Consider the following 19194-nt stretch of genomic DNA (forward strand, 5'->3'; position numbering starts at 1 on the left):
ACAGTGAGATAGTTTGAAAGCAGAACTGTTGTGCGAGTGTGTGTGTGTGTGTGTGTGTGTGTGTGTGTGTGTGTGTGTGTGTGTGTGTGTGTGTGTGTGTGTGTGTGTGTGTGTGTGGTCCTTCCCCTTCCCTCTTGGCCAAGTGTTGTACATACTGTTCTAAGGCTCACCGTCGGCATGTCAGCCTGTGTGTGTTTTGCAGATGTGTACGGTTGACATAGGTTGCTAGCTAGAGCACTGAATTGTACAGCTATAATACATTCAGATAGACTTTCGGGGCGGGGAACGCAATACTCCACATAATTATCTTAAGAACATCACCAGAACCTGAACTCTGTGTACCTGAGGTTGTTTCACAGGTGCAGATGTGGACATGTTTTTCTGCTTTATAACTGTTTGTACCGAAATCGCACCCTTTGGTCATAAAGTTTCCAACATGTACAATGTTAGAGGAGCATTTATTTTTTGCAGTTATTAGTATAACACATTTGAGCCTTGACTTTGCGGGCTTCAAAGTGTATTAGGGAGTTGTTTACGTCTCCTGACTTCAGTCTTTGATCATGAGAACAGCGTGTATGAATTCAGATTTTTAAGGTGGAGTTTGGCTTTTAACAAGCCTACCCTTTGCACACCGTCTTTGATCTTTTTTCTTTTTTAGAACTGAAAAACTAGTACGGTGGGAGTTGAGACCCAGGAAACTGATGAGAAGTCACACAGATCAGAGCTTCATATGCGATGGGGCGTTTGTGTGTTGAAAAAACTAGCAAACTTAATCCCAGTGTATAAATCAAACAGTGAAAACACCATGTTTCTGTGAATGTAAAACACGGCGAAAAAAACCGAACAACAATACGGTTGGTTCAATATTTAATGAGAGAGAGAGACACCATGACTTTCTTTAGATGTAGTTTAAGAAAGTTTGTGGTAATCTTTTGCATTAGATAGAATAATAAAAAATAAGTATAAAAAACACACAAATAAATGTTTGCCAGCACATCAACCATAACAGGTGTATAAGGTGTTAATATGTCAATGTGGTGTGTTCAGATGTCCTGCTTTAAGGTCAATTCAACTCTGTGTCACAGCAGAAGTTTCTTAAGCAACTATACACATATCGAGGTGTCCCTAAGCAAGACACTGAACCCTAAATGGCTCTTGATAGTTAGCCTGCTATCGCTGTATGAATGTGAATGAATGGTAACTCGTGAATGGGAACAGGTCTCCCTTGAAAAAGAGTCTCCGGTCTCAATGGGATTTACCTGTAGCCTATAAATAAAGGTAAAAGGTAAATTATCCTTTCTCTATAGTTAGGGTGGGTCCCTAGAAGTAGAGACCCACCCTATTTCCCCGTCACCCATCACCTGACTCAGATTCTTACCTTCACCCTGTATCTCATCGGTAATTCATCCCATACAGGGCCACATTACTTGGTCACAAGCAGATTACAGTTTCCCTGGAGAAACCAGAATGTGTTCTGCACAATTAAACGCTACACCAATTCAACAAGCTCTGCTCTAGTTCCAGCCATAAAGGGCCTACGCCAGTCACAGTGCCATCACCGCCTCCCCTTCTGTTTGTCACAATGTAAGAGCATCCCAGAGGCATTGGATTGGGAGAAAGAATGGGTCCAACGTGGCTTTATTTGCTTTTTCCTGGGTCCTGATCTATTGCTAAGGACACTTTGTGTCTTAACCAAACGCTTTTATAAGTGGCTTCTTCAATGTGAATGTGAGTTTGTTTTAAGCTGTAGGACATGCTTATTATCACTGTTCTGCTGTCTTTCTGTCACCGTGAAACATCATGAAAACAAGTAAAGCAGTTTCAAGGTGTTTAGTATTCAGCGCAAAGATCGCAAAGGGACATTGATGGTTGTGCGCGCTTATTGTTTTCACTCGTCATTGTCATCACGGCAACAGAGGACAAGCTTAAACACAGCACAAACATCCCTTTTGTGCATAAATTATCCTTGTTGTTAGTATCAGTAACGAGCCAGTTTCTCCCTCGTTTAGTCTTAAACACTGAGAAACGGCAAGTGGCCCATCGGGCTCTAAGCTAATTAAGTGCTCAGGCTCCACACACACACATACACACACACATACACGCTGAGCAGTCTGATGTGTGCTACCTGCCTGCTGTCGTGGCAACACTGACGGCCTTTAAAAGCGAACTACAAAGTCAAAGCAAGACTGCACACATGGGTGTGTGCATGTGTGTGTGTGTACAGATGGGAGGATGGATGATGAAATTAAAGACGGAGAACTGCTCGACATGCCTTCCGTGTGCCAAATCCTGTTTGGTTTGTCCGCTGTGTTATGATCAGTATTGTATTTGTTTGTTGTTCCACACAATCTATCAAGAGTTCATTAACTCAGAACCATTAATGACCATTTTAATGTTTTGATATTCTGTATTTCTTCCTTGTGTAAGTAAGACATCTGATGATGAAGGTATCCAGTCCTGATTATTGTTGTTCATATGTAGCCGTCATGCACACCCCTTTCTCTCCAAGTATAAAGAGATGATCAGCCCGGCATACCATGCAAATATGCATTGCTGCATTCTTTGGTGTTCTGTCTGTGTTACTATAGCAACCATAATAGAAAGCACTACAAAGCTGTGTGCAGAGAAGAAGTTTCTTTCCTCTTCTTTCATCCCAACGTGTCTCAGATCATTACAGGGCATTAGCATAGGGATGGAGAGATGCTCCACAGAGGAGAGGGGGAAAGAGAGGGAGATGATGGAGCTCATCTGGGAAACAGCTTGCCTGCTTTTGCAACAGTGACCTCCAAATCACAATTTTAAAAAAACATCAGAAAATCACCTGAATGTTTATAGTGGGTAAAAAGTGAAAACAGCTGGTCTATATCTAGATTAGGGTATTTCTCTCCCCGTGAAGAAGAGGCTGCCTTACCATTCCATTCCTCCTTCCTGCCGCTTGGCACCCAAAACCCGGCTTTATCAAAACCATGTGCCTGCTGAGGTGTGGTGCAGGGTTGTCACAGCCCCTCACTGTGTCTCTACAGTAACTTCTGCTGGGTTTGATCGCTTACAGTTTGGAGTGGTACTAGGCAGCATCTACTGCAGGCAGCTGGAGGGAAAGTGTTCTCTGCTTTTTATGTGAGGCTGCACACTGGCTGTGTGAGCGCCTGTCTAAACATGTGTACACACTGTCCTGGATGGGATGCGTTGAGAGAACTCTTCTCTCCAGTCATTATACTGTTCATCCCTTATTTAAAGTTTATTTTCTTCTATTGTTGTTAATCTCTTTCTTTCTTTTTTTTCGTGCACAAAGCACACTTTTTCTGGCAACACACCTACCGGCTACTTTTGTTTTTGTAATCAGCTGTTGAGACATTAAAACAGCTCTACTGGCTAAGCTATTAACTAGGAGTGTGTGCGCGTCTTGCTCTGTGTGTCATTGTTTGTCTCTTTCTTAGTTGTTGTGCATGCATGCCCACATGCTCGCATGAGATAGTGCCCCTCTGCTCTTAAAGGTGTAGGGTGCATTCAGTATGTTCTTTCATGTTGTGTGTGTGTGTGTGCGTGCATGTGCGAGCGTGCGCGTTAGTGTGAGCAGTGAGCACGCACATGCATACCCGATGACTGTATGTGTGTGTCTTTGAAGTGGTCTTATCTGCCTCAGCATTCCTCTCCCATGACAGGAGGGATGGTGGGAATGAGGGGCGATGGTCCGGTGAGGGACCAGAGGTAGGAGCCTGAGCAGAGGCTGTGTTCACCCAGTTAGTGTGGAGGTGCAGTGATGGGAGCAGGTGGAGGTATGGATCCTGAATATTGAAAAGCTTCACCCGGCGCTCGATATTTTACTCCCATGGCAACTGCATTGAAAGGGGAGGATGGAGATGGGTTAAGCGCCAGTTCAATAACACAAAGACCTGACAAAAGGAAGAGTGTCAGGTTCTCCTTTAACTGCATCCCATAGTCAAACTTCCACCGACAATGTCATCCCTAGTTACTGTCGCAATGTACTATTCAGACATGACCTTAACAAGAAAGGCCATTTATATATTAAATATGAAATACATTCATAAGTATAGTTATATGGTCACCTGCCCCCCCCCCAAAAAAAAATAGTGAGTTAATTACAAAGTGAATGGGGTGTAAGGCCAAGCTCACCTTCTGGTATCACTCTAACCCTTATAATGGAGCAGATCTAGACATTTTGTCATTTTGAATATTTAATTAAATAAGTAGATAAAATAGGCTGATAATGGGGAATTTAATTATGATCCTGGCATTTAGTAATACAGCTCTAATTTGTCATATCTGATCATCGCAGTATCTCATATCACTTAATATGTGCCCCCGATTGATATCGTGACATTTTTTTTTCCATGGTGTAATGGTGTTAAATCCCCCAGCCTTGCCTCACGTGATTATTACACATAACCCAATTTGACATTTTTACATTAAGCTAGCCCCGCTTACAAATGTTGGCTGACAGCATGAATTATCACCCGCAGACAGGCTCAGTTTAATACGACGCTCTGAAACAACTCAATCTCGTCAGTCTTTAGGGCTTTGGTTGTTTCAGTAGGAGGAGAGAGAGAGAAAAAAATAACTCCTTCCAGCTTGGTTTTTCCCATTGTATAATGTTTTGGGATATGTTAATACAGTGTGTTTACTTCAGGGTACTCGTGCCTGGTTGACTTAGCATATTATGTTGTAGTCTGCATAATTCATGAAGCCAAATAGCATGTAAATGCACAGCAAAGCCAGGAAAATCCCTCTTCTAAAATCATGTCATCATGAGTAACGTCTTCTTTTCGCTTCAACAGTTTTTTCACCAGTCATACCTATTTTCTCCTTTTCTTTTTCTCTTCAGTGCCGAGTAATAACACCCTCACTTGCACATAACTGAACTGAACTGAACTGTGCTAGAGCAGGAAGGAATGGAATAGAAACCTCATTTTGTTGTTGTAGAAACATAACTCAACTCCGGAGCCATTTCAAAAGTAGGAGACATAGTACATCTAGTGTGTCTTTTTGTCTCTTGTCACACCCACATGTTTATCCTCCCACAAAGTAGTACTTCTATGCCTTGGCTGCAGCATATTCTTCTTCATCCCTCTCTCTCCTTGGGGTCTCTACATGGCTTTGACACAGTAGCAACTAGCGCGGGGGGGAGAAGTCACTGGTCTCTTCCCCAGTATTGAGCACAGTGCTTCAAAGGAGACCGTTTGTGTAGATCAGTTGAAAATGTCATTCGCCGACGCTAATGCTAAGCCCATGCTCTCCTCTGATGTCCAGTGATCTGCGGCTAACGTATTCTTTACCTTTTAACAAATCTACGTAGGGCTTCACCAAGTACTCTCACTTAAACATGACTATAGAATGTCAGAAAATAGTGAAACATTAATACTCTCTGTCACCCTTCATGTGTCTGGATCTGTCAGACCAACAGATCAAACCCCCTCCTCCCCCCTCATTATTCAGTTGACTGACTATAGAAGAAAGGGTATTGACATTTGGAAACCGGAGCTGAGCTGAGCCCTGTATCCAGCAGATGTATTAGGACATTTTCTGGTTAAATGAAGTCTTCAGCCGTTGTTCCCTGCGAGCAGCATTCTTCTGATGCCACTGTGGGAGATGGATCATGTTCATAATGCCTCATCCTTTCTGCGCATTGGGATTCATTTCTTCATGTGGTGTTTGTTTAACAGGCCACATTTGCAGTTATAAAGCCGTCGTCGAGCTCAATGATTCACGCTCTTTCTTTTTACCTCTTTCTCTCTCTATCTTTTTCACTTTCTACTTTCTTGCCCTTGTGCTGTCTCTCCTTTGTGTTTGCTTATTTGTGGTCTGTGTCCTATTCTATGTCTTTTTCTGTCTATTTTCTCTCTCTCTCTCTCTCTCTCTCTCTCTCTCTCTCTCTCTCTCTTTCTCCTTCTCTGGGGAATGTGGATGAAAACCAAGCCTCTTTTATTATTTTTTCTTCAGAGCGCCTCTGAATATTTCAGTTTTGCATTTTCTCTCTTTTTTGTGCTCCCTCCTTTTTTTCCAGGCCCCTTTGATGTGTCTGTGGATTCGTTATCATTCCGTTTGGATGAGCTCACAGACTCTCTCTCTAACACTAACACACACACACACACACACACACACACACACACACCACATGTGCTCACACTCTCACTCTCTCTGTCTCTCTATACTAGAGACCAGAGGCATCCACATGCTAGCGTGCATTCTAGTGTGTTTGTAAGTCTTTCCCATGCGCTGCTGCTCCACCCACGTCACAGCCAATGCAATTCTTAAATACTCGGCTTACATGAAAAGACTACTTGCATGAGTAATTACAGTTGCCTCCGCGCGCATTAGCTTTTAATGTGTGCTCTTCTATTAACTTGTTGTGTGTGTGTGTGTGTGTGTGTAAATGTTTGTATACAGTAAAGGTCGTTGTTCCTGTATGTCCAGAATTTGGGACGCACACACATATACACACACACACGCGCCCACACACATGCACACACACAAGGGCAGCACGTGGCATTGTGTGGTAGGGCAGTCCGGAAAACGCCGGCAATCCCTGCACCCCTCCTGTCTGGCAGGCGGCTGTATGGCGGAAGCTCTTTCACCCACACACACACACACACACACACACTCGCCTCCCTCTCTTCCTCCCCTTTAAACAGCCCTTTAGGATTGAGGGATGAGAAGGGCTTCCTCTTTGGAGAAGGCACATCTTTAATTTGAGCCTCCTCTCCTTCCACATTCTCTGACCAAAGATCCATTTAAAGCCGGCGGGCCGCCGTGGTGCTGGCTGCCCTCACCTTCCTTCCTTTACTCTCTCTCTCTCTCTCTCTCTCTCTCTCTCTCTCTCTCTCTCTCTCTCTCTCTCTCTCTCTCTCTCTCTCTCTCTCTCTCTCTCTCTCTCTCCCCTCAACCCCTCATCATTGCTCTGTTATTGATGGTGACACACTGTCTACCACTGAAGTGACCACACGCAGGCGCTTACACAGAAGCGCGCACACATACATGCATACACACATACACACACTCACACACACACACAGTTATTCTCAGAGTAAATGGCCAAGGTGCCGTGTGTTCACCTGCTCTCCTCAGCTTTGGAGCATAATATTTTTCAGTCTGTCACATGTTTTTTTTTTTAAATGCTGTATCCTCCCCAGCAGATACACCCCAGCAGCCAGCTCCATCTTATTCATAGTGCCTTCCTCGAGTAGAGTTGTCAGTCACACGCCAGAGTTTAAAAAACTTTTTCTATTTCTGTGACATCCTCTTTTCCATCTTCCTCCTCTCCTCTCCTTTTCTCTTTTCTTTCCCTTTTATCCCCTCATCTCAGTCTCTCCACACATCCCCTTTGTGTCTGTCTGAGCCCGGAAGGCAGCTATGCAACCAGTCTGATTAATAATTACAGAGTACACAAAATTGGGAGAGAAAAAAAAAAACAATTTCTTTGGCGTTTGATGTCCGACATGAGAGAGACCAAAATTACAAAGAGACAGAAGACTATAAAGAGGAGAGAAAGCTTGCACATTCCTTTTCAATCCTCAGCCTCTGTTGTTTGCTTTTTTATTCCCTCTTTTCATTTGGCTTTTTTTATCCATCCTGTATTTCTTCCTTTTTTATTGTTGTATTTTTCATTTATTGTTGTAAACTCTTTTAGAAAACGATGTTGTTGCTTTGATTATGGAAAGGGATTAGTCACTTAGCAACAATGAAAACTCTATGTGTGTGTGGGTGTGTGTGTGTGTGTGTGTGTGTGTGTGTGTGTGTGTGTACCACACAACTACCATAGCTCTTCTTTGTAAATACAGATTGCTTTCTTAACATTTATTTGACCATATCCCCTAATGAATTGTAACACACACACTTGACAGCTCTTCTCAATTTGAGAAAACGTACAAATGTCTATTTTAAAACAAACCAACTTATTCACTCTCAGACTATATGGTCATGTGTTCAAAGCATGTAGAAGACTGCAGTGTGGGGCTTCACATTTACAATGGCAATACAAAAACATCACGTGAGTAACACTTGGGGCTAATAAAGCATGTCAGATGTGAGCACATGTTGACACCACTGTTCATTGTCGGGTCTGTGTCCAAGTCGAAAACAAATCCTGTGCGTCAATATCAATATAAAAGTGCATCATGACATGTATATACGGTTATACAGTATATGATCCAATCTGCCAGACATTTATTTGTGCTTTGTATAGGGTTAGGTATCTAACTTCAACAGGTATTTGCCACCGACCGAAATGCCTCAATAGCATTGTGTATCGAAAACAAGGTTGAGTAATCGAAATTTTCCAAGTATGGAAAAATGCCAAGATCTAAAAGTGTTTGTGGTTGTGTCTCAGGAGATAGGGCATGTGTGGTAATCTGAAGGAAGCTACTACAATGTCAGCTTATTTAAAGTTGTATTCATTGATATTTTGTTAAATATTTTTGTTCCATAATGTGTCATGTCATCTTGTTAAAAGGTATTTCATAAAACTGATATCGAAGAGAGTATCTTTCAGGAACCTGTATCGAAGTTAAGGTAACGGTATCAATATGGAACATTAATGAACAATGTACCCAGCACCACTTATTACTGAGCTTCAAATCATGTGCTCTTGTTTTTTTATGTCCACTAAAATCTTTTTGGTGAAGTTTGCTTTGGGGTACGTTGGTACCTGACCGCTGCCTGACCTAAAAGAAAAACTCCACATGCAAAACTTCTCAGGTGGTTAAATACAAATAAACAACTCGGTACTCCCCCTTCACTCCGAGCTCTCTCAGTTCTCTTTGCTGTCTTTCCATCCAAAACCCCGACTCACACTCCTGTCCCCCACACAGCCTCCGTGGGTTGGTCTTGACAGCTGCTTTGTGTTGCTGTATATATCATGTTGTGGCTGGGCCTCCTGGCTGGGCGCTGACAGCTCTCCGTATGAGGCCGCCTGTCTCCGTATGCCTGTCAATCCACCAGTCTATGACCTGACATTTGCCAGCAATAGCAGCAAGTGTACCTGCATGGAAGACACACACACACACACACACACACACACACACACACACACACACACACACACACACACACACACACACACACACACTGAGGAGACGGATACTGTAGAATTTCATGCTTAAATTACTTCCCCATCACTCATAACTCTACTCTTTTTCTTAAATACAATTATATAAATAAATGGTCATTCCATTCTATCCGAAAGGTTCTTTCTTTTTTTGCGTTTGGTCAGATGTCACTACTATTAACCAAACCCCCTTTTTTTTTTTGCACAATGTGACATTTATACATTTGGTTTTCTATTGTCTCTCTTCTTGAAAGCACTTTGCAACTGCTGTTTTGGAAACATTCTCTTAAAATAGAAGTCACCTATTCCTTAACCGCAAATGTGTTTCAATGGCTTCGTGTGTGTGTGTGTGTGTGTGTGTGTGTGTGTGTGTGTGTGTGTGTGTGTGTGTGTGTGTGTGTGTGTGTGTGTGTGTGTGTGTGTGTGTGTGTGTGTGTGTGTGTGTGTGTGTGTGTGTGTGTGTGTGTGTGTGTGTGTGTGTGTGTGTGTGTGTGTGTGTGTGTGTGTGTGTGTGTGTGTGTGTGTGTGTGCTTTCGTTTATCTATCACGGTGGGGACATTGACCTGAATACACACCAACACCATGGGGACCATGAAACACCATGGGGACAAAAACGTGGTCCCCACGGTGCGAACCCATCCACTTGATAGGAAATGACTTTCTGATATGACTGGTGAAGTTTCCTGAAGGGACCCCAGGGGGCAGGATTTTAAGACTTTGTGTGTGCTCTACAGCAATCCCGTAGGCTGGGCCTGGTATTGCAGTGTGTGGGTAAAGTCCCCAGCAGGCTGTTTTTTTGGAAACTGTGTGTTGTTTAGAGCAATCCTGGTGGCCAAACCTGGTATTACAGTATATGAACTAAGTCCCCATCCGCACTGGTTTTTCAGTGTGTGAACTTTTCTATGTGACTGAGTGCCATTTTTGTCATAAGAATGTGTTTATTATCTTCTAATAGAATTTTTGTTACCTAATTATTACATTGTGGGCCTCTAATCTCATGAGAATTTAATAGAATTTGCATTTGTTTCATTTTGTACGCTCATTACTTTTCTCAGCTTTGTGCTTTGAAAAAAGTTCAACATTTGTGCATTTATATAATTATAGATATTGTGGTTATCTTATGTTAATGGAATCATGTAGTGCTGTTTTCCAGTTTAGAAAGATAGATTTGCCATAGTTTTAACATTTTCCCACCAGTTAATAAAACATGTGACAATGTTGTGAATATCAGGGCTCCAGCTAAGCACTGAACGAGCCGGTAAATGCATTTTTTTAATGGACGGATTTTGGTGAACTACTAGAATCCGTTTATTTATATAATATTGTAAATTAAGCAAGAATAGCACTATTTACAACCCTGTCAATTCCCACTTCTTAGAATGTTCACTGACCATTTTAACACGTAAAATATAAAATAATATTCTGTACTTGTAGCATCCAGTGCTCAGCTGAATACTATAAACATCATAGGGTTCCGTATACTTATCAGTCTAAGGGCCTGTGTCCACCAAACGCGCTTTTAAAAGGCGGAGTGCCTTTTTGCAATGGATTCTCTATGGCAGGACGCGCATGCAGTGCGCCTTTTAAAAAGCACCCGCGGCGGTTTAACGCTCCCTGCGCCTTGCGCTTTTATGCGGAGCGCTCCGAGCACTTTTTGTTATAAACAGTTGAACTTTTGAAGAAAAGTGCTGCTCAACCAGCCATTGGTGCACACACAGGGCGCGCTGAAAGCAGCGCACGGAGCGCTCCGCCTTTTAAAAGCGTGTTTGGTGGACACAGGCCCTAAGGGTGCACTCACACTGGGAAAGTCCGCAAGTTCACTTGCTTTGGTCCAGACCAAATATAATTGAGATTTTTTTTGTTTGGTGTGGGCCACTTTCATATTGCCCCTTTTGCAAGTGAACCAGCATTATGAAGCAAAACCACACGTGATCTGAGGTCATTCATTCATTGGACAGACATTCTGGGGTGGAGAGAAGCAGGAAGCACAAAGTGAAAACTGCGAAATATATCATTAATATAATATGGAGTTAAAAAGTATAAAGAAATAGGCCTACATCTAGCCTAAATGAAGTAGAAAACATCAAATTATTGTTGTTTCATATGGTTATGATATGTAAGCCTATGTCAATGCACCGTAATGTGGCATGTAGGCTAGCCTACGATGTGAAACATAATTTTTTTTACTGTATTTTTGCTGCTGGACGTGCGGCTCACAAGAAGAATAGGCTCAAGCTGACACAGCTGATTTAGCTGTGTGTCAGTTGAGTGTCAGTTTGGCGCAGCTCAGCTCCATACTGACACGGGGGTTGTATTGACGGTCGTGTTAACATGGGAAGCAAAATAAAAACACGTATGTCATGCAAAGCGCAGCGTGAACCTGTTGGCACTGTGCGGGAGACACTCCCTTCTCCTTCACCTGATTGCTGAACACATCAGTCATTACTCCAGGTTACCAGTTAGTCCTACTTGGGGCCATTTTTTAAAAAGAGGACAGACCAGATTGGAGAACCAGGCATTTATTTTGGTGATGGTTTCTGTAAACACAATGAAGGCCAGCCTTGTTCCTTCCACTCCCTGGATGAACATACACATAATACACTAACAACAATAAAACCCCTTCTCCTGAAAAAATACTTGAAGAGGGCCCTTCCTGGGATTGATAAACAGGGAATTCCACCCAGACTAGAGATGATGATGAAAATCCAGGAAGGATATGGACGTCCTTAGGGAAGCTCTCCTATGGTGAGAGTCAAATAAAACGTTACAATTCACAACAATGCACAACACAAATTATGTCCTGGAATGATTCTCCATCAGTCATGATCCCAACACCACATTTAAAATGGTCTTCAGGCTAAAAAATACTACAAAGAGCACACTTACCGTGTCCTGGTCCCACACAAAGTAGGAGAGACTCTTGGAGATTTGGGTGACAAAGTAGAAAATCGAGATGAAGACCATAATGAGTGGAATAATCACCCTCCATGTCACCTGCCAGAAAATATTGGGCTTGTGGCCAATCATGAACTCAATGTCCTTGTTAAACCTGTTTGGAAACAATAAGAATGAGAGTTGACATGCTGGCTTAGTGTATGTAAAAACATCCATAAAATAATGCATTGTACTTTAAATATATAAAGCACTCTCTACTTTGTGATGAAGACAGACTTTAAGGAGGAAAACTCCATTCTGTTAATGTAGTCCAAAACCTTTCTTTTTGTTATTGCACAACATAAATAATAGCATTCGGGGAGGCAGCTGATATAACTATTGTACATAATCAAATATTTTGCATATTTTTACTAGGGCCCGACCGATATGCATTTTTGGGTGCCGATGGCGATTCTTTTTTTAAGAAATCCCATGAATATATATTTAAAAAAAATACTTGTTTGAACCCTTAAATGTATATAAATACTTGTTACTGTTGATAGGTGTACAGGAGCTTTTTATTTATTGAAATATGCATTATCTTAAAAAAAATAAAGTGTTACAAATATGTCTAAAGTGAAATGACGCATTTTTAAACTCAGACATTAAGCACTTTATGTAACTGCACCCAACCCTCTGGAACTCCCTCCCTCCAAAGATCAGCATCTCAGATTAAATAAACCCATTCAAAAGTCAACTCAAAACTCACCTCCTTAAGAAAGCATAATTACACCTGACTCCACTCCAAACCTTATCTGTAATTTGTCTGTATTTTCTTTTCTTTTTCTATAAGTATGATTTTCTATATGTTTGATGTTAAAGAGGACCTATGATGCTTTTTGACTTTTATGACCTATAAACGTTGTTATGATGATTCATAGTCATGCTTAACCATACTAAATTATCAAATAATGACTTACATGCATTTCGACGTATTCCCTGCTGACCGTCTGGGGTGTCTGTGCCGAGCACTAAACACTATTCTAGCCAGTCGAGAAGTCACGTGTTCAAAGCGGGCTACCCTTTGTAACTTTGTGAGGTCGCATGTAACTTTGTGAAGTCACCACGCGGATGTTTCCATGTATGGTAATGCTGTCACTTCCCTGTTCGCGTCTGCCTCGCGTCTGCCTCGCGCCCTTATAGGTCCATGCTCGCGCTTCCCGCCACTGAAAGTGTTCCGGAAGGAAGGTAACCAATCACAACGGAGTGGGGTTTGCAGGAGGGGGGAGGGTAGCGGAGATGGCCGATGCACAGGCGGAGGGAGCGGAGATTGCCGAAGCACACACACTCAAGTGTTGACAGGACGTGCTGGATCGCCAAAATAAGAGAAAGAGCTTCCCGAAAATCTACATAGTTTTTTGTGATGTGATTCGTGTCAGGTTGCTCTATAGCAGTGTAAAACAAGAAATTAAGACCAGAAAAGTAGTATAATAGGTCCTCTTTAAGTGTCTTTGAATGACCTCCAATAAAGCACTATATAAATTCTATATAATAACTATAGTAATATCAACTACTATTAACAGTCAAGAGATGACCAATGACTCTGCTATTGGTGTCAGGGGGAACTGTCAAGTGTGAATGAATCCAATGTATTACAACACACCTGCTGCTGCTGTTAATAGGCTATAATGCTACCTCCGGTACCTATCTCACTCAACATGATTGCTTAAATAAAAAAATAATAAAAAAAGGCAAAAAATCGGCGGCCATTTTGCCGATTTTTCGGAGATGTGCTATAATCGGCCGATTAAATTGGACTCAGTATCTTTATCTCCTATGATAACTGACATATTATCTCTGTTCCAGGGTGAGATTACAATGCCCTGCTTTGTTTGAACTGTGTTAAGACTCCGAACTAATCCGAACGCACCCCTGGCTCCATACTACACACACTGCTAGTAAGGAGAACGGTAGGTTAACAACGAGATAAGCGATTGTTATTTTTCTTTAGTTTATTTTTCTTTCTCTCTCTGTTGTGTGAGCGTGCACGTTGCCGCAGTAACCACCTATCAATTCACGGTTGAAACGTGCTCTCCCTGAGTTTGTTTGCATCGCCCTTGTGAGTAAGTGCATGGAGTTTCCCGACGTCTATAAATTATAATTTATGCACGTTATTAAACGGCCGTAATTCGCCGGATGCAACAGCTGTTTAGCGTGTCATCACAAGCTGAATATTGCTATTGTTCTTTTCCTGGGATCTGTATGCTGCTGTGCATGTTAAAGAAGGAAATAAACATAGGATAAATCCTTACTCCTCCTCTCATCGTCTCATGCTTCATAGTCTGACGTTTTTGGCCTTAAGTGGTGTTTTAGCCGACACACCTGAAGTGAATCCAGTGATAGCAGATCAGCAAGGTACATTCAGCAGTTTCCTCTACTACTTTTGTTGAGAACAAAATACTTGAAGTGCAGGATAAACCTCTTGCTGTCTGTTGATGTGCAATAAATAGTGAAAGTTATGTAGCCTACAAGTAGCTCTACCTGTCTGTTCAACTCATTTCAACTGACTTGTGAAAACTGCTCAGAAAAATATTTTTTCTTTGACATAGGCCTATAGCAACTTTTTTTTTTTACAGTAGGCTAAAGCAAATAGTTACTTTCCCTGGTAACTAGTTACTTCTATTATAAAGTAATTCAGTTACTAACTCAGTTACTTTTTGGAAAAAGTAGTAACTATAACTAATTACTTTTTTAAAGTATAGTTCCCAACACTGCCTATGACACCTTAGTGTCACATCAGTAGCTCATCAAAGTCTGTGTTGTAAGCGAGTTTAAGCGGAAAATGTTGATAATCATTAATACACCACAAAGGGTAATATTATTAATTTAATTATTTATTAATTATGGATAACCTTACTTTACTGTACGTCTGGCTTAGCTAAAGAAAAGACAGACATGTTCATTAGCTGAAGTTAGCTTTAATTACCACATTTTCAGTTTGAAAAACATGCCTTCATGCTTCAGACAATTCATAGTAGGAAGACAGACTAATTTGTTCTCTTTATTCCTCAAACCACACAAAATGTTCCATGCAAATGGAGGCAAGAACATTTTAACAGTAGTTTGCAAAGGTGTTAGCCAAACTTATTGCATATCAAAACTAATATAGTCTTCTTACCTCAAAGGTGCATACTGCTCGTCTTCTCCTTCGGCAAACGTTTCAAAGCTTCTCTTCAAATTCAAACCAAATGCATGGCACCAATCAAAAGATCAAACTAACATTCTTGGTGCATTCAGTTGCACTGTTGGACAATGAAGTTGCATTCGAGGATTGCATTTCAGTCAAGAGAACTGTTTATCCCATCTCTAGTAAGAAATTACTCAGTGGTGGCAAAAACCTAACTATGACCGTTCAACTGTGTTAAAAGTAACCACATGCAAGTAATTTCATGTATTTGTAGCTTGCCAGACTCTGCAAACAGCATCATTTCAAAACACTTAAATACATCAGCTAAATACATATATTTAGCTACACAAATCACGTTTCATTGTACCAACACTGGAGCCAGTGATCACTGTAGTGGAAAATGGCTCGCATTTGTCTTTTTAAATCAGTGTGTCATTGTCAATGTTAGCGGCTAACAATTAGCAGTTCTTTATTGACAATTCACGGTTAACATTATCAGCTAACAGCTGCACATTTCTGTTAACAAATCAAGCATCCTTAAACAGTCAGAGAACACAGGCCCCTCTGTCTTGCTCACACAGTATTACCAAAGTTATTCCTAACTTTTTTCACTGTCTTCCTGAGTTCTGAGCTCATCACTTGTTGTTTCTGATTATCACAGTGTGAAGGGGGAACACGGTGCACAGCAGTTGATTTGCAGATACATTCTCAATTATAATTGAATTATTTCCAATGTACTATAAGGTTTGGGTCAAATTATGATTAGGTTATCAGCTGTACTAGAAAACCCCACTAGTGTTCTGCACAAATGCTATACATAGTGACCAATAAGTGTATTTTTTCCTGTTTAATTCTACAATAGGCAATCTTTATACTGTAACTATAACTTTATACTGAGCCCTAGCCTACCTTATGCCTCGTTTCCACCGAGTAGAGCGGGTCGGGTCGGAGTGGGTTGGTATGTGTATTTTGGCTTTCCATTTGCCAAAAGTTGGGTATAGGGTACGGATATTAGGGCCGCCTGAAAGGGTGCCGACAAGGCGGAGGTACAAATGCCATGCGTTTATTGGTTGAAATAATAATTTCCACAGTGTGGTCACCTCGGTAAGAGTGAAGAGAGTCTTGTGCTTTGGCGAAAAATGTGAGCGCAGCGCTGTTTACTGTGTGGTGTTTTTCCTTGTTGTTAAATTAATCCGTGGGCTACACTCACAGACCTATAAAGGCTACACTGTGTCTCACTCATAGATAGTAGGCCTATATAAAACTTCTACGATGTCACGTTTCTGCCGCAGCCAGCGCTGTTCGGTCACTGTCACTATTGGTTGCACCGGGCCTTCTCTGTACATTTAGGCCTATCGTCATAATACACTCACAAAACGGGGGAATAAATAAAGAAGCGGCTGGTTTGACCGAGCAAAAAACGAGAGACCGCTGGCTTGACCACAATTGTTCCACAGCCCGATAGTTTGACCCACATTCTGGCGGGGGCTATCGCAGTCCAGCCTAAACACCACCTAGAATCTTAAAAGTGAGCTGTCCCGCTCTGAGCCGCTCCGACCCGCTCTACTAGGTGTAAACGAGGCATTAGATGCATCACTGAAGCCATTTTGTATGTTTTAGAGCAGCAATGCAGCAGCACAGCAGAGACAAGATGTGAGGTTTTAAAATGTATAAAGGGTTTGGGTTAGAGTATGAGTTGACAGTGCATGATGAGCATATCTGCAAGTCAGTTGTTAAAAGTCTTCATTCTGTATGATAAAATAACATATATTTTTTTCGCTTTTGTAATGGGTAAGTTAAATCCTGATATTGTACATTAGGCCTCATGTAACGTTGTCTGTTACAACAAAGAGAGGGAGAGACAGGAATAGACCAATAGATTCAGTAAGGTAAAGCAAAATATAACAGTAGATGTTTCACAAGATTTCACAAAAAAATTGGAAAAATGGGATCGCTTGCTTGTAGTAGTTGTGTGGCATTGTGACTTTTTTCCCTTTTAGGGTGTTCAAAGCAGGGACAGACAGCTGAGAGACACTGCAGTCAGAGGACAGAGCCATATCAGCCACACTCAAAATTCACAGACTCAAGTTTTGTCGAAAAGAGTTTTAAGTTTCCATGAGAGATTGTCCAAGGTCATGCGTGGTTGTAGGCTTACCGGAAGTATGTGAATAAAGCAGCATGTGAAGAGGCCTGCTAATATCTTTGGTGTGAATACGGGTTAAAACACTACAATAGCCCAGTTAATACCTATGCGGTTGCTTTTTTTCTCGATCAAAGTCATAATATGCAATTATACATTACCATTTACCCGACGATAATGTCAAATATGCATATTTTTTATACTTTTTTCTTGTAACAGTATAATCACAACTTTGCTATTGTAGTTTAAAGTGTCATAAGGGCAATGTATATGTCATGTTCACAATTTTCTATGTGCATGGTCGTTAGAAAAGATTGTATTAAATATGTTGCATAAAATTCTGGATGGATGAAAGGACTGTAAATCATGTTCCCTTGGGCTGGTATTAGCAGGAACATTACAGAGATGGCAAACAAAAGTACCTAAAAGGCAAGGTAAAGAAATGATTAGACAGGTTCATAGATTGGTCAGCTGTTATGCAGGAAAAGGCATGTTCGCAATTATGATAGCTCTCCACCAAAGACAACTGATTTCTCTGCATTTATGAAACAAGCAGAAATGAGTGTAGATCTTGCCAAAACAACACTACAGCAGGCAGAAAAAGCAGTAAAGAGGGCTGAATGTTTTTTTACCGATTGCCAATGCTTCATAAAATAAGTTAGATTCCCAATTCAATCTCAGTCCTCAGCACATCAAATGCCTGTTATGAGCTTGACTCCTCCAGAGACACAACAGGTTACACAGACTGACATAGTTATGCCTTACCCGTTAACACCCAATCTCTACAATAAAGGATTTGACAAGCATGTGCCCTATGGTTGTCAGCACTACTGTGTGATGTTGACTCATTTTGGTCACTATTACCACTAAAAACAAATAGCTTCATTTTATATAATGGGCTTCCAAGGTGCTCTCTGAATCTAGGCCTGGGCTTGCTTGTGTCCATGAATGGAAACATTAATACATAGGCTGATTTAGTCAACAACTTGAGGGTACTATTTATTAGATTCAATCTATTGAATCTATCAAATATTTAGTACAGCCAAACTAACTACACTGCATCTAGATGATTTAGGCCTATGTCAATAAAGAGCAAAGGTTTAGAAAGTAGCCTACAGTATTTCCCTCTAAAATGTAGAGGATTGTAAGTATAAAGTGTTAGGAAAAATACTTTTGTGTTCTTTTAACCAGAGGTCTAGAAGGAAAAACAAGTAGAAGATTTATTTCAAAGCTTAAAGGTTAATTATCTAAATTGAGTGAGCAGAAACATGTCGGCCTACATGGAGCTCTCAAAAAGCATCCCCAGTAAGACTGAAGTTAAAATGGTGGGACATAGTGTTATATGGAAACAAATACATTATTTCTGATTGTTTGACTGTGTGTTGGAGGCTGGCTGTGTCTTGCCCCTGACACCTTTCCAAGCTGGTTTCTGATGGCAGGTATAACTTGAGAAGTTTCGTTGCTAAGGAGTTGCTATGGTGCAGGCAGAGTTCTCAAAAGTTGCCTGACCATTATGTAAACCAAGTGATAAGCTAAATATGTGCTACTCTCTATGCATGGTGTTCATAGTGCGCTCTTAATATGGTGACAAAGCTCAAGAATATGAAGTTAATAAACATATAAAAGTGTACTAAATAGAGTATAAGTGTCAAAAGCATAACATGTCAAATTAAAATGACAAAAGTCGCATTGAATGGAAATACTAGTATAATTGGTTAAAAATACTTAAACTAAAGTAAAAGTACTTAGTTAGTGTCCACCACTTGTATAGTGAAACTTTGGGCAAGTAGAGAGAGCTAACAATTTTCTACTGTGCAGTTTACTGGAGTTTTACTAGCCTGTAAAACTACACTGAGTCACAATTGAGAAGTGGTGAATATTGTGTGGTCCTCTGCAGAGTGTTAATTGATGGGCCATCGGCTTCAAAGGACA

General features: G+C 41.1%; 1 protein-coding gene across 1 annotated transcript in view; it reads left to right on the forward strand.

The window, feature by feature from the left end:
- cep112 (centrosomal protein 112) overlaps nucleotides 1-19194 on the forward strand; it is a gene marked incomplete at its 5' end in the record, with an annotated part of 136182 nt that overhangs the window by 34472 nt on the left and 82516 nt on the right. The window lies entirely within an intron of this gene.

The sequence above is a fragment of the Ammodytes marinus genome (assembly GCF_949987685.1).
Source record: "Ammodytes marinus genome assembly, chromosome: 16".
Taxonomy (NCBI): Eukaryota; Metazoa; Chordata; class Actinopteri; order Uranoscopiformes; family Ammodytidae; genus Ammodytes; species Ammodytes marinus.